The 16,207-nt window shown below is 35.2% G+C and overlaps 1 long non-coding RNA gene across 1 annotated transcript in view; it reads left to right on the top strand.

Annotated features, from left to right (window-relative positions):
• Positions 1–16,207, top strand: part of LOC145675501 (uncharacterized) — a 178,266-nt gene that overhangs the window by 132,506 nt on the left and 29,553 nt on the right. Inside the window, exon 3 of the long non-coding RNA XR_014129136.1 lies at positions 10,728–11,013. This is a non-coding gene — a long non-coding RNA (uncharacterized LOC145675501). The remainder of the gene's footprint in view (positions 1–10,727; positions 11,014–16,207) is intronic.

The raw sequence follows: 16,207 nt of genomic DNA on the forward strand, positions 1-16,207 counted from the left end.
ATAAAGTGTGTACAACCCAAACAGCTCGTCCGATTTGAAAAAAAAAAAACAAAAAAAAAAAAACTTCACTTTAGATTGAAAACATCATGTTTGGAGACTGTTTCCTCTCTTACATTTTGTTGTGATCCTGATAATAACAAAATTCCGCTATATCAGGGGCCTTTCGAGACAACCTCTCTCTCTCTCTCTCTCTCTATATATATATATATATATATATATATATATATATATAAGATAAAAAACTTTAAAAAATATGAACCGACTTTTTAAAAAAAACACTAAAAGGAACAAAATAATCAATATTAATAATAAAGCGCTTAAAACTTTAAAATAATTCGGTACTATGATATTAATTCAGAAGTCGTGCCAAGTTGAAGAAATTAATGCCTGATATATCCCTAAAATAATTTCGATAGTGGTTTATGAAACATTCGTCTGTTTGGCTTCGCATGACTTCAAAATTTTTTTTATAGACAATGAAAATGAATTATTTTCTGCTTTTAAGTACTTTAATATCAATATTATCTGATTTTTAGAACTATTTTATATCTCTTAGTGCTTTTCAAATGTCTGTTTCTATTTTGTTTTAAAAACGTTTTTATTTTCTGCTTTTTAATACGTTTTTGAAGTCTGTTAATTTTCTTTTAAGTTTTTTGAAAATTTTCCCCACTTTTTCGTTACACCAGTAAAACATAAACTAAAAGTGGGGCCTTGAAAATTTTCCCCACTTTTTCGTTACACCAGTAAAACATAAACTAAAAGTGGGGCCTAACTTCTTAAAAAAAATGGATCGCCCTACGAAACATGCTTGAACAAATGTGTAACAATTAATTATGAAAATAACTGAATTACTTTTATTGCACGTAAGAACCTTCCTTAGGAATGGCTCATTATATTAGTGAAAATCGCATTACGTAGTCTAATAGGAAGTGAGTCTTTTTCGCACGACATGGTTTATTGTTCCAAATCGCAGAGTATATGAGTCACAGCGAGTCCGGCCTAACGTCATTTTACAGCTGACAGTAAAGTTAGTAGATGAATAAAAAAGTGTTGGAATTCTCGGAAGGTATTGAGCCGTGAAGATGAGTAAACGTTCAGCAAAATTGGGCTACATTTTATAATTTTATTTCGGAAAAGGCGCAAATGTTGCGCAAGCCTTTGAATAAATTTGTACTATGCATCGGTAAGATATGTTACCAAAAGCAGCAGCCAGAAAGATGGTTCATTTGCTTTTGATCTTCAAATTTCGATGTCTAAGATGCTTCTTTTAATTGGCGATCAATCACAGAAAGTGTGGAAGATATGTAGAAGGTAAATATTGAACAACGTTGGCATGTAAGTAGTCATGATATCATCAAGGACCTATAAATAAACCCACCACCAAACAGTGCTGTGCTATTTGGAGAAAGCTGGCTACAAGAAGTTTCTAACCCCTTGGTTATATGCAACTCATTTTACTTTGTTGATTATATGGTTGCCGCATATAGTAGGATAAACTTTTTTTACCAGGCGTTCCTGGAATTATTTGATTTGGTTTGTAATTAAATAATTACTAAAAACTTTCTAATATTTTATACACGAGAGCCTTTCTTGGTAATAGTTCCGATTAGTGAAAACCGTATCGAAACGCGACCAATGGTTCTTGATATAATCGCAAACATCTAGCTATATCTATACATACACTTACAGGTCAAAGTGAAAATCTCCTTTTTGTAAGTTGATTAAAAATCTTAGCGCTTCTAATAAATATTCAGGAAGATATATAAAATTGGAAAGAACAAGCTCTCTCATTTCAACTGCAAGAAGTTGAGACACTTTGAGCCCTTCCCCCGAAAAAGTAGACAATTTCGATAAAATTACATCTTTTACGAAAGTCATCATAGAATTTTTATTTAAATCTTCATGAAGGGGGTTTAAGTGAGTCCTCATATTTGATTAATTCCAAACGTGTGAATTATGTGAAAATATCAATCAAACCATACATCATATTGCGTTAACATCGAATGATACCTACGAAAGTTTTCATATAACTTATTTTTAATCTGAAGGAGTCTACTCTTTCATTCTCGATTGATTTTGGACGTAACTGTCGAGAATGATTGTAAAGCTTTAAAAGCATATACCATGTTCCACGAAAATATAATATTTTTACGAAAGATATCTTGTTTCATATTTTTACAAGGAGAGAGGGTTAGTCTATATCATTAATGGGCTAAGTTCATCGCTCATTCTTGATTTATGTTAATCGCAAGCACTAGAGATTAAAGTAATAAATCAAAATAAATACACATCACAACCGAATGAGTTTTGTATAATTTATAATGGAACTCTAAACATTCGAGGGAGGAAGCATAATACACCACGTTATCCCATACTGATTTCACCTCCATGCAGATTGAGTGATTGGAAAGCCTTAAAGACGACGACTATAGTGTACTACATATTACACTATAATCGAATTGATGTAACGGAAATTATCATGGAATATACTTTTTTAAATGGAGAGGGGGAAGTAACCAAACTACATAATGGGGCTAAATTCGCTGTTCATTCTTGACTGATTTTAATACCAATATTTAATACTGTATCAAATCGAATTAATTTTTAAATATTTATCGTAGAATGTTAAAAGAAATCAGGGGAAAGTGAATAGGACGACGGGGAGGGAAAATTCTTTACTTTTTACTGATTTTAACTCCCTCCAGAGAGGATGATTAAAAGGTCTGAAACAAATGTACGACATGTTATGCCAAAATCGAACATTTTTAAACGAAAATTATCGTGAAACATTTTTGTAAATGAGAAGGCGGGCGAATTCACCCCTCCATTCGTGGTAGATCTGAACTTAAGCTGTGAGGATATCCACAATGCCATAAAAAAAATAAACACTAAACTTGTCATAATCGAATAATTTTTACGTGGTGGATATTGGAAAGTTGTTTGGTATGTGTATGAGAAAACTTGCAATATACTAGGTATAGTGGATTTCACCCTTATTTGGACCCTTTATACTTGATGGATTGCAGCTCGAAACAAAAGGTTATTTCTGCTTGTTTTGAAGGAAGGCAAATGCCAAGATTCGTTCAAATCGAGTAGGTTTTACAAGAATATTTTTGTGAACAGATGAACGAATAGACACACAAATGCCTATAGCTAAGAATTAGCTATTTGAAAGGTCTTTTTTTTTTTTTTTTTTTTTTTTTTTTTTTTACATACAGGATGAGCAGAAAATCACTTTCTTCAAAACAGGTATTTCTTCACATATTGGGGAAACTGACTTTGTGCTCATCCTGTCTATATTTAATTAATATCCAATTTTTCAAATATTTTATTCGCAAGAATTTTCCTTTTAAATAGCTTATTAAACTAATGAAAATTGCATCAGGTATGATCAACGTTTCTCGACATAATCGCGAACATCCTTATATATATACATACATTCATACCAACTAAACTGAGAATTTTCTTTACTTCTAAAATTAGTTGAAAACATTTGAGCACACGAGAAAATAACTACCTACTTACTTCATTACTTGCATAAGTTTCTACTGTTTCTACCCTGGATATAAAAAATAAATGCAAAACAATCTGATATTAATTACATTGTATTTTGCATTTCTTTTTTTATTTTTGTACTAATATCAATTACCCGCTTTGCTGGCTTAAATTAAGAAAATAGTAAAATACTAAAGGGCTCTCTGATATCGGTCATTTTCGATCATTTTTATATTTCTTCCCCCTCCTCCACTCTCACCAAGTTATGAGGCTGAATTTGGATTTAAATGATATCAAAAGTGACACTGTTCATCTCTGCGACCCTGAAAACTATGGATTCGACACTAATATCTGTCATTTTCGATAATAGTATATCCCTCTCCCCCATGTTGCGGGACCTGGCATCGAAAGTGTCAGTGTTCATCTCACCTCCCGAAAACTATGGATTCAAAACTACTATTGGCCATTCTTGATCATTTTTATATATCTTCTCCCACCCTCCTCCAAGTTGCGGTACTTAAATTGGATGTAAACGGGATCGGAAATGTCACTATTTTTCTTAGCGACAACGAAAACTATAGATTCGACGCTAATATCGGTCATTTTCGATCATTTTAAAATGTATCTCCCCCTCTCTCCCCCCTAAGTTGCACCGTCAAAGTGATATGATAAAAACCATCCCAGGTCTGAACCTCATCTATGGTGAAAATTTGATCGAGATGATTTGGGAGGTTCAAAACTGATGAAGTCACAAAGACAGTCACCTTCATTTTTATTTTTTAAATATATCTCTTCCCTTTCCCCTCCCTTACATTAGACCGTCAAAGTAAAATGATAAAAAAACATTTCAGGCCCTAAACTCATCTATGTTCAAAATTTGATCGAGATCGGTCATTTGATTCAAGAGTTATTAAGTTTTATTTATTTTTTATATCTCCCCCTCCCCTAAGTTCTACCGTCAAACTGAATAGATAAAAGCCATCCCAGACACGAACTTCATCTATGTTGAAAATTTGATCGGGATCGGTAGGGTAGTTCAAGAGATTAAATTAAGAGTCACCTATCGCCAAACTGCTTTTTACTGTAATTGAAATTCAACTTCCAACAATTTCCACGAATAACGGTGATTTTTAAAAAAAGTAATCATGGTTGATTTCTGGTAACTATGAACTTCCAAACCCCACCCTATATATATACTACTTACCTACTGAGTTTATTAGAATGTATTTTGGACATCTAATGAACAATACCACTTTGCAATCAAACCACGCGGAAACAAAGCATGTGTGTTAAACTTTTGTCATTATCCTAGATGTGTCTCGTAGATCTACAGTTCTACTGGAAATTGAGTATGCTATCCTTTATGAAAGTGACTTAATGAATGTTTAAGGCATCCTCTATATATTCGAATAGTTCTGAAGAAAATATGTAAAAGCAAACGTTATTTCTATATTACTGTTGGTTTTTGGAAACGGAACTTTATAATGTTAGTTTCTTTTCTTACTACGTTTGATTTCCGCATTTTTATCTGTTCTTCCTTTTCGTTTCCTCCTTCTCTCCTCTTCTCTCTCTCTGCCTCATTTCTGAATTTCTGTGTAATAGACATTTATTGGTTTCAATTTTTCATTGTGTGTGTTTCAGTTTCTCCCTACATCAATTTATGAATCTTGTTTCGTCTAGGTTTTGTTATTTCATTTTATCGTAACAAATACATGTGTAGTTTGAAATTAGGATTGCGCTCATGTTGTTAGATAATTTTAGTGTGGGACAGAAGAAAGGAGAGAGAGAGGGGGTCTCTTCACCTGACACGATTATGGAATAAGAAGGTGTATATTTTATGGCCTAACTGCACGGCGTTAGCTGTCGCAATTTTTTTGATGCGGAGTGTACAAGACATGACAACTTAATAAACCGTTAATTTGACCTTTTCTTTCAAAACGCAGCTTCTTTTTTCCAGAGTTCCGATACCCCAGCTCCCTCTATAAAATTCGTTGCGCTGGTACGATCTAACTCTAAAACATGGATATTTAGATAGAGAGTGTACTAGTTCCTGTAACATTTCTTTAACTCATAGTTTAATATGCCTCATAGTTTTCGAGCTAGGCAGCCTCAAAGCTACACTTTCCTCGTGTTCGGCATAGGATAACTTTGAAACAACGCGGTTTTCGCCCTATGTCTATATGGGCTTTTTAATTGTTTAAGTGAGAGAATTTCACTAGTGGATTTTGGCTACATAATAAATGATCACCCTGTATATAGGACATATACAATATATATATATATATATATATATATATATATATACAAAGAATTTGCATACAATATATACAGAGCAGAAAATACATGCAAGTGTGAGCGCAAGTTCTAAGTTGATAACAAGCCAACGGTTAAGTACGAGCGAGTTCGTGCCTAAACGAGGTCGGTGAGTGTAAGTATGAGCGAGTGCAACTCAATTGAGGGTAGCAAATCTGAGCTTTCTATTAACGCAAGCCTCATTGAGATCAAAGAAGTGCGACCTTGAGATATCATGACCCTCATTGAAGATAGTGAATGGAAACTTCATAAAGTATAGTGAACTTGAGTTCGACCGAGATCTAAACTCAAAATGGCATCTCAGATAGAGATTGCTGCAATTTGAAATCAGGACTGATTTTTTCTTGGCAGGTGGCGCCACAGTGTATGTACAGAAACATTTTAGATTTTTACAGGTTGCATGAAATGTTTGGTATAATCACATCATCAACCGGTTTCCACAAATCCACTCGATTAAAAAATAGTAAAATATTATAGAGATTAATATTGATAACTCTCGTTGATAACTCCAAGATTGAAAAATGAAAAGCTTGCTTAGGACATTACTTTAAGCATTGAATTTCCATGACTTCTATTTGAATCAATTTGTATCATATAATAAACTAGCAGAATACCCGTTCTTTACACAGGGAGAACACGTTTAATTTTGGACATAAAGAGGTGAATTTTGATTTAAAATGCACCGGAAGTGTCACTGTTTATGTTAGAGACTCGGAAAACTATAGATTCGACACTAATATCGGTCATTTTCGATTGTTTTTAAATATCTCCCCTTCCCCCTCTTCTAGGTTGCACCGTCAAACCGTCAAACTGGAATGATAAAAAATCATCCTAGGCCCGAACCTCATCTATGTTAAAAATTTGATCGAGATCGATCTCGTGGTTCAAGAGTTATTAAGTTATATATATATATATATATATATATATATATATATATATATATATATATATATATAACCACCCGGGTTCTACTCCCGGCGGAGGTGTATGTGGTTCGGATCTCACATTAAAATGTAGGTCCACGTCTCATATAACCTCGCTGCTGAACGGAACGCTAAATTCAAAATCAAATCAAATTAAATAAATCCTCCCTTCCCCTAAGTTGTACCGTCAAAATTAAATGATAAAAACCATCCCAGCCGTGAACCTCATCTATGTTAAAAATTTGATCGAGATCGGTCTAGTGGTTCAAGACGTATGAAGTTACAAACATAATCACTTTCATTTTTATATATACAGATTTGGACATCATGTAATTTAACATGATGTAATTTAATTTATACAAATTTGGACATCATGGTTTTTGATCTTCAAAATTAAAGGTGAAGCCATACTCTTTTGGTAGGGTGTGTCAAGTTATTGTCCCTTCGTTAAAATCATTTCTAGCGTATCATTACAATCGTTCAGTCGTGTGACTAGGCTTTCTGTCTTTACTTAACAACAGCAACAGCTGCAGAAAAATAGTGGAAAAAGGAAAGAAGTCCGCAAAAACTTCCTCTTAACGGTGTTCAGTACTTACGCCATCTTTATTTTTATTTTTAGCTTATTGACTTATAGAACAAATTATTCCTCTGTTTTCTTTGAAATGCAATGGTTTGGTTTTATTGATTTCTCTTCTAAGTATTAATAAATGCCGTATGCTTTTTGAAAATGAATTCACAATATATGTAAATTTAATTTTACATAATTTGAAATTTATTGTCATTTATTAAAATTCTTTATATATATATATATATATATATATATATATATATATATATATATATATATAATATATAAATGAATAAAGAGATATTTCAGTAGATCTGAAAAGGGAATCAACAGGCCTGCAACTAGTCATAGAAGTTTGGGAGAACCAAAATATGTTTTGGGCACAAGTCACTAAAAAAATTTTAACCGCTCTATAGGAATAATTACTGAGATTTTGTACACTTGTTAACCATAATTTTAATTATATACCTTTACTCAAGCTACTTACTATACTACTACTACAACTACTACTACTACTACAAATAATAATAATAATAATAATAATAATAATAATAATAATAATAATAATAATAATAATAATAATAATAATAATAATAATAATAATAATAATACAAAAACGTTTATTAACTCGTACAAAAGCTTACACTATTATTATGCGTAACTTCCTGAGAGACTTCCTACAACGAAATTCTACTTACTGAAGTATATTGTAAGTAACTGATTATTTCAGTAGCGTAATGAATCTATTGATTTTCTTCTATTAATCTATTAACACATTTCTCACAATTATTTTCTTCCGAAATATCAATTAACTATTTAATTCGTAATCTGGGCAAGGCAAATGTGGGGGCTCTTAATATTACTCTTAATAATTTAGTTATTGTAAAATATAGAGAGATTAGATTAGATTAAGTAAGTATAATATTCCTCTTTACTATTTAAAACTATTTAATTAATTATATCTAAGAAATCTATTTAAAACACATACTTAAAAAGAAATGAAAGAAAACATACGGACAATTAATTTTCTTTTTCCCATTTATTAAGTTACGTTCCAGTTATTACTAAAACGTTTATTTATGAAATTACTAGCATCAATGACCCACTCCACTGGCTTAAAATAAGAAAAAAATAGTAATATGTTCCGTTAGTCAGTCACTTTTTACTATTACTGACGCGCTTTCTGATAGACGGTGTTTTTTTCTTGCATTCTTAAACCAGAATATATAAATTTTCGGGATTTCCAACTCGAGATATTGCCACATAAATTTGGGCTTGTGGGAGCAAGGATTTCTCTCACCGTCCCCTTCCCCCAAGTTGCGGGGCTGAATTTGGATTTAAACGGCATCGGAAGTGTCGCAGTTCATCTTAGTGACCTGGAAGCCTATGGATTCGACACTAATATCGGTCATTTTCGATCACTTTTATGTCTTCTCCTCCTCTATCCTAAGTTGTACCATCAAAGAGAAATTATAGAACCATCCCAGGCCCGAACCTCATCTATGATGAAAATTTGATCGAGATCGGTCGGGTTGTTCCAGAGTTACTAAGTCACAAACATTGTCACTTTTATTTTTTATGTAGGTTAACAAAATTCTAATAGACGTTTTCAGAAAATTTCGAAGGAAACTTACCGGCAAACGTAAATTCCTCCTTGTTGATTTTTCCCTTCAAATGACATGTGCCATAGTTTAGGGTTGTTTTTCTGTTTATTTATAAAACATGAACAAAATTGCTTGACCTCAAGCATAAACTGTCCCTTGTGGATATTTTCAGAAGAAACGACTCACACCATATTATAGGGTTGTTTATGAAATATGAACAAAGTCTGTTGAGGTGTTTTGGGGGAAATGTCCAACAACAAGATTTAGTTTATATTTGAGTTTAGCGTCCTTTCATCAGCGAGCCAATATGAGACGTTGACCTGCAGCTTAACGTGAGATTCGAACCACATGAACTCCCACCCGGAATCGAATTTGGGTCTCTAACGCCAAAGTCGCCTAGGAAGATCTGGATGCTTTTCTGCGTGGATATCTTCAGAAGAAACCACTTACGCCACATTTTAGGGTTATTAGTGAATTTATAAACCTTAAACAAAATGGATTTACCCGTTTCTGATAAAACCGTCTTAAACAACTTATCCCAAGAGTACACAATTTCTTGTTTTACTATTAGAAATACCATCAGAAGAATATTATAAGATTGTTGGAGCAGAGTATTGCATAACTTTCCCAAAAATGTATTTTAAGTCATGTCAACCTACACAACTTCAGAATAGTAGCACTAATTTTTGGTAAAGTAATAACTTTTTTCCAAAATTTTGCAAATTTGAGACTGATGTTCGACAGAAGTCTTTCCTAAATCCGTATGTGTTTCGCGCCATTCCACTTAATACAATTACTGCTATTCCACTCGCTATATTTTATTTAGGGTGTCATTGAGGAATTATAATACCAAGAAATTTGTATAAGAAAAAAATGCTGAAAAGACGTACCATCTCTCCCCCATCAGTCCTATCATTTGTCCTTAGCTGTTTATATTCCTTTATCTCGTCTTTTTTTAAGGGGATTAAAATAAAATATCTTTTACAATTATTTTTTTTACATATCCTAACCTTTTAACCATTTTTAACCTTCCTTCATGTTATTTTTTTTTTTTATCCTTTCTGAAGTCTACCACAGGCTGAAGAATGAAGTTGCATCTTTCGAAAGCGCTACCTGTTGCATGTAGAAGAAAATTCTGCTACATTTTTTTTTTTTTTTTGCGGTGAGTAATAGCCTTTCTGCTTTTTCTCATATGTACCGTGTCCTGCGAAAACGAACTAAGCGCCACTTTCATACTTTTAAGAAAATTACGTATAAAGGTAGATGTCCAGCATTAATGTAGCCGTAATCAAAAGTGAAATTATGTTTCTTTTTTTGGAAAGGTGTTGGTTTTCCTCTCTTTTCGATTGTGCAAAACGTTCTAATGCTTATCAGGAACCAATCGTCGCATTTACGTGGATTTTCAAAGTTTGGCGCTTAGTTCATTTTTGCATACCACGGTACATATGTAAATTGTATTTTTCTATAGCACATAACGTCATATAGTTGTTTTTGGGGCAACGAAAATTTAGGGTGTCTGTCCCCTAGCCCCTCCCTGGATGCAGGCCTGTGAATTAGTACAATGAAATCATTAAATTTTCAGATCACTTCAATTGCAACAGAAAAGAAAGTTCTCAATATGAAAATTAATTGGCAAAAAATCAAAGACATTTCAGGTATTCAGCATCGTTAATATTTCATTCACTTTGTTCTGTATTTCCTAGTATATATGTGTATTTACTTTGTGCTTGCAAAGTGTAACAAAATCATATTGTTAAATGAATAATCTTATATTCTTAACTATAGTAGGAAAAAGAGTTTTTCTTATTTCATTATATTTTACAGTACGCACACAATGGAGCAAAAACAACACAGAGAAGATTCATAGAAAGGCAGAATCCGCTTTCCAATATAGAAGAAGAGCACGAAAGAAAAAGTTTTAGCTGTATCATCGATGCAAAAGGATCCACTCTGAAGGAGGCGAGAAGAAATTGTGGGTGTTAACTGTACCGACAAGGCTATAATTTGTACTGACAGATGTGTAACACCCGATAATTACACCCTATCGTTTTTCCTGTTCGATCCTACACATTCACTCCCAGCTGAGAAGACACGGGGAGAATACTGAATCGTAAGTCTTTTCACGGAACATCGTAAATTGTCTCAAAATATATGAATCTCTCTTCCTTGTGAATGTTTGTGTCTGTAGTATTTATATGTGTGTGTCCTGTTAGGAAATGAGAATACATGTATGCTTAAGTATAGCCTAATTTTTCTTCTGGTTCTTGAAATAATGTGTTGTAGAAATGGGGGTGTTTAACATGCTTAAGAATTACAATTGGTCTCCAAACAAGATTTAAAATCCCTTTTCTTTTCTCTTTGATTCTTTTTCCTTTTTTCTTTCATAATCTTCTCGTTTTTCCACTCCCTTTTATCCTTTTTGTGATAGTGAGTTCCTCCTATTTCCTTTGTGCAGCTTCTTTTATTGTAAATGAATTTGCTTTAGATTGTGTTTTATTGACCCATTCCTTAATTAGGTTAATTTTCTTTAAATTAACTTTATAATAATAGTAACATTATTGTTATTATTATTATTATTATTATTATTATTATTATTATTGGTATTATTATTATTATTATTATTGTGTAACTCGAACCAGGCCCGTATCCAGGGGGGTCTAGGGGGGCCGGCCCCCCTAAATTTTCAATGGCCCCCTCTAAAATTTTCACGGTAGGTTTGCAAATGAAGTATAATATGGGATGAACTAATATTTTTGGATCGGGCCCCCCCTAACTTCCACTTGGCTCCCCCTACATTTTCGGGCTAGCTACGGGCCTGACTCGAACTATCCGAAATATGGTCGCTTACTCTGAGGGAAGAACGTAGACTGAAAGTATTTGAGAACAAGACCCTGAGACAAATATTCGGACCCAAAAGAAATGGGAATAGGGAATGGCGGAAACTTCATAACGGGGAACTACATAATTTCTACGGTTTACCAAACATTGTTAGGGTCATCAAATCTAAGAGGCTCAGGTGGACGGATCATGTAGCCAGAATGGAAGAAAGTAGGAACGCTATCAAACTCTTAACTGGAAGTCCAATCGGGAAACGACCATTAGGAAGACCTAGACGCAGATGAGAGGACCATAGTAAGATGGATCTCGTAGAAATAGGAATTCAAAGTAGAAACTAGATCCAGTTGGCTAATGATAGAAGTTAGTGGAGAGCTTTCGTGAACGCGAAATTTAACCTTCGGGTTCCATAGGCTATAGAGTAAGTTAGTTAACTCCAACTATCTGAACTCCGCTCATCTAGATCGATATAATGAAATGAATACTTGCATTAGAGATCTTATTGAAATGCGAACTCCATGTGTTTGTCGGTAAAAATATAATTTCCTTGAAGTTCTTATTTAAATCAACATTAAAATTTATGTTCAATTGAATTTTCAAACTCTATATTTGGATAATTTATTTCTCTATTCTCATATTCTAAGAAAATACGAAGAACTCACCTGTATTTCAAAAATTGTATTTTTAGAATTTTAAGTCTAAAGGAAGGTAGTGTTGACTATTGTTAACACATGATAGAAGTAAGTAAAAAATGTGTGTATTCCATCAATCCCATCCCCTTTCTGGTCGTTAAACTCACTCATTTTAATTTACTTACTGAATATCTTCCTGTCGATAGGTGGTTCACTTCGTGCTTTATGTGTCATATTTTGCCTTGTATTCACGCATAACTAAAATGCATTCCAAAAAGAAAGAAAGAAAAAAAAAACATGATAGAACAAAGGAGTGTCTGGCAAACTGCTGACTGAAGCTTTTGATGTACAAGTTAGGAAATCAAGAAAAATATTGGTTCAATAACGAATTTTGTTTCCACCGTATTTTGGAACGTGAAAATTCAAACTCATTTAGAAAAATGATGAGAATCCCTAAAAAGCAAAGAATAAGAAAATACTGATTTTATATACCATTTTATTTTCTACGCAGTTGTGTAGCCAAGGGAGCTGACACGGCTCAAGCTCCACTTAGTGCAGTGATATTGAAAATGGATTATGCTCACGTGCAGTATGTTCCATTTGTGATCCCAATGTTACGAAGTTTCTTTTACAATTTATCACGAAAAGTAAGTATTATAAATCATCATAGGTATTCTGCCTTTATTGGCAGGTCACTTGCCGCAGCTGAGAAGCTTCCATGCTCCACGGTCCTCCGCTAACCTTTTCGTCTTCGCGTATGATCTTTCTGTTTTAATATCATCCATTAATTGTAGTCTCCTTCGCACCCTCCCTCTCTTTCCCGACACCATACCCTCTAGGACGTCCCTCATGATACAATCTCTTCTTAGGCGATGTCCAAACCAGTTTCTCTTCCTCTTCCTAATAATATCTAAAAGTGTTCTTTTCTCACCCACCATTTCTAACACTCTCTCATTCGGTTTCCGCTCGACCCAATTAATTCTTTCCATCCTTTTCCACACCCACATTTCGAAGGCTTCCAGTCGATTTTAGTCACCTTTACATAATGTCCACGTTTGCGCCCCATACAGTACAACACTCCACACGAAGCATTTTATGAGTCTTTTTAATATCTGCTTAAGATATAAGATTTAGAAGGCCAGACTCCTAGCTACATCATCTCCAGAAGCAGGCGCTTGGCTCCATGCTATTCCGTCACCTTCTTAAGGATTACATCTTCCCAATGACAGTTTTAGAATTGCCAGTGCACTGCGTTTGGGAGCAGATGTTTGCGAGCAACACAGATGTCCTGCTTGTAGAAGTGTCGTAGACAAGAAGGGCCTTCATGGACTCTCCTGTGCCAATAGTGCGGACAGACATTCACGCCACTCCAGCGTCAACGACATAATCATGAGGGCACTAATTTCAGCAGGCGTTCCTTCTATATGTGAACCGTTGGGATGCAGTCGTGCAGACGGCAAGAGGCCAGATGGTATGACCCTAATACCGTGGAAGAAAGGAAAAGCACTTCTATGGGATTTTACTTGTTCCGACACCTTCGCCCCTTCAAATCTGCATTCTTTCTCAGCACAAGCTGGCAACGTGGCTGTTCGCCGGGAAACAGAAAAGCGCAGGAAGTATAGCAATTTACTCGACAAATATCATTTTGTCGCTATAGATGTCGAATCGGGTGGTTCATGGGGTCCTGAAGGCCTTAACTTTATAAAAGAAGTGGGTCGGCGCATTTATTTATCGTCAGGAGACGCTAGAGCAACCTCTTTTCTACTGCAACGCATCAGTATGGCAGTACAAAGAGGGAACGTTGCATCAGTTTTGGGAACGCTACCCTCTGGTAAGGAACTGGAGGAGATCTTTTGTCTGTAATCTCGGCGAAGGTTTGAGGATGCTGTTGCGAGGCTTATCACAATAACGTGTATTAGTGGATAATTATATTTTGATATTCTGTAAAATGTAAATTGTGCACTGTCCAAGGAATGTAATCTTCTGTATTAGATGATCTTTAGGTGCTTCATTGCATTCGGTATTGTACTTATGTACATACTAGGTATTCCACTCGGATAAATTTCGTTGATTTCCTTGACTATTGACATTGTTTCAATTAGTTTTATATTGTTTCAAGTAATTCAGTAATTGTTTCAAGTTGACGTAATGAGTTTTTTTCTTGTTTATATATGTCTATAAATATGTTGTAGGAATATAATTTGATAACGAATTCGCCCGATATTTCTTATGATGTTAGATTTAGAAGTATTATTCAATCATTTAAAAAAAAAAACTACCTCAAACAAGCTCTACATTTAATTCTACATAAGATTTCAGCAAGTTAATTATATGCTGTGTTCTTCGTCTTTTGAAGCCCCTCCTCTGTAGCATATATACCAGAGTGTATGTCATTCATGGCCACCATCTTGAAATCCGTCATTTTGGATTCAAGTCAATTTTTTAATATGGGAAGGGGGTGTATGACACATCAAATAACACTAGCTTGAGCTCAGGAATTTAGTGGTGTAATTTGGTTTTTTCTATCTTGTACAGTTTAGAAGTTATTAATGTTCAAAGGTGGGAAATTACCTTGATACTGACCCAGTTCTCTCTTTGTTCCAGGTGATCTAAAATGGGTCTGACACGTGAACAGAAGATCGAAATCATCCTTATATCAGGGAAACGCAGTTAGCGAACAATAGCAGCTGACTACAACAGACGGCACCCAGACAGAGAATCGGTATCGCACAGCACGGTGGCTCACGTGATCACCAAATTCCGGGAGACGGGCTCTGTTCAAGATAGGGCACGTAGTGAGCGACCAAAGACTACCACTAATGAGGAAACTCCAACGGAGGTTGTTTCGTCGTTTGTGAAAAGTCCTAAACGAAGTACCCGTCGTGTGTCCCTAGCATGTGCAATAAGCCAATCCTCCGTTGTCCGGATATTGCACGCCAATCAGTGGCATCCTTACGAGCTGCACATGCAACATAAACTGAACGAGGATGACCCTGATCGCCGGTTGGAGTTCTGCATGTGGGCTACTGAACAACACGAACTGGATCCTGTGTTTGCCAAGGGCATACTGTTCAGCGACGAGGCGTATTTCACTTTGAACGGGGAGGTTAATCGACATAATTGTCGATACTGGTGTGACGCAAATCCGAACTAGGTTGACCCGAGTCGAGAACATAGTCCAGCGAAGGTGATGGTGTGGTGTGGCATATGGGACACCCGCATAATTGGGCTATTTTTCATTTACAACACCTTAACTGCACCACAGTATCTGATGCTGCTGCAGGACCTTGTGTTCCCTGCCACACTGAACGCTGACGGCATTTTCCCACCTTATTTTCAGCACGATGGAGCCCCTCCACACTATGGACTTGGTGTCCGTGAATAGTTGGATGAACAACTGCCAGGGAAGTGGATTGGTCGCCGTGGTCCCGAGGAGTGGCCGCCCAGATCCCCTGACTTAACGCCCCTTGATTTTTATCTATGGAGACATCTTAAGCAGATAGTGTATGCTGAGACAATCTGTGATTTGAGACACCTGGAGGAACGCATCCAACACGCCTGTGACCAAATTTCAGAAGACATTCTCCTCCGTGTGCAGTCAGAGTGGTTGCGGCGACTACAGTTGTGCATTGCACGGAATGGACAACACGTAGAACATGTGTTGTAGCATTCAGTATCAAGGTAATTTCCCACCTTTGAACATTAATAACTTCTAAATTGTACAAGATAGGAAAGAAAACAAATTACACCACTAAATTCCTGAGCTCAAGCTAGTGTTACTTGATGTGTCATGCACCCCTTCCCATTTTAAAAAAATGACTTGAATCCAAAATGGTG

This window comes from Thermobia domestica, chromosome 18 (assembly GCF_964235325.1).
Source record: "Thermobia domestica chromosome 18, izTheDome1.hap1.1, whole genome shotgun sequence".
In the NCBI taxonomy this organism is placed as follows: domain Eukaryota; kingdom Metazoa; phylum Arthropoda; class Insecta; order Zygentoma; family Lepismatidae; genus Thermobia; species Thermobia domestica.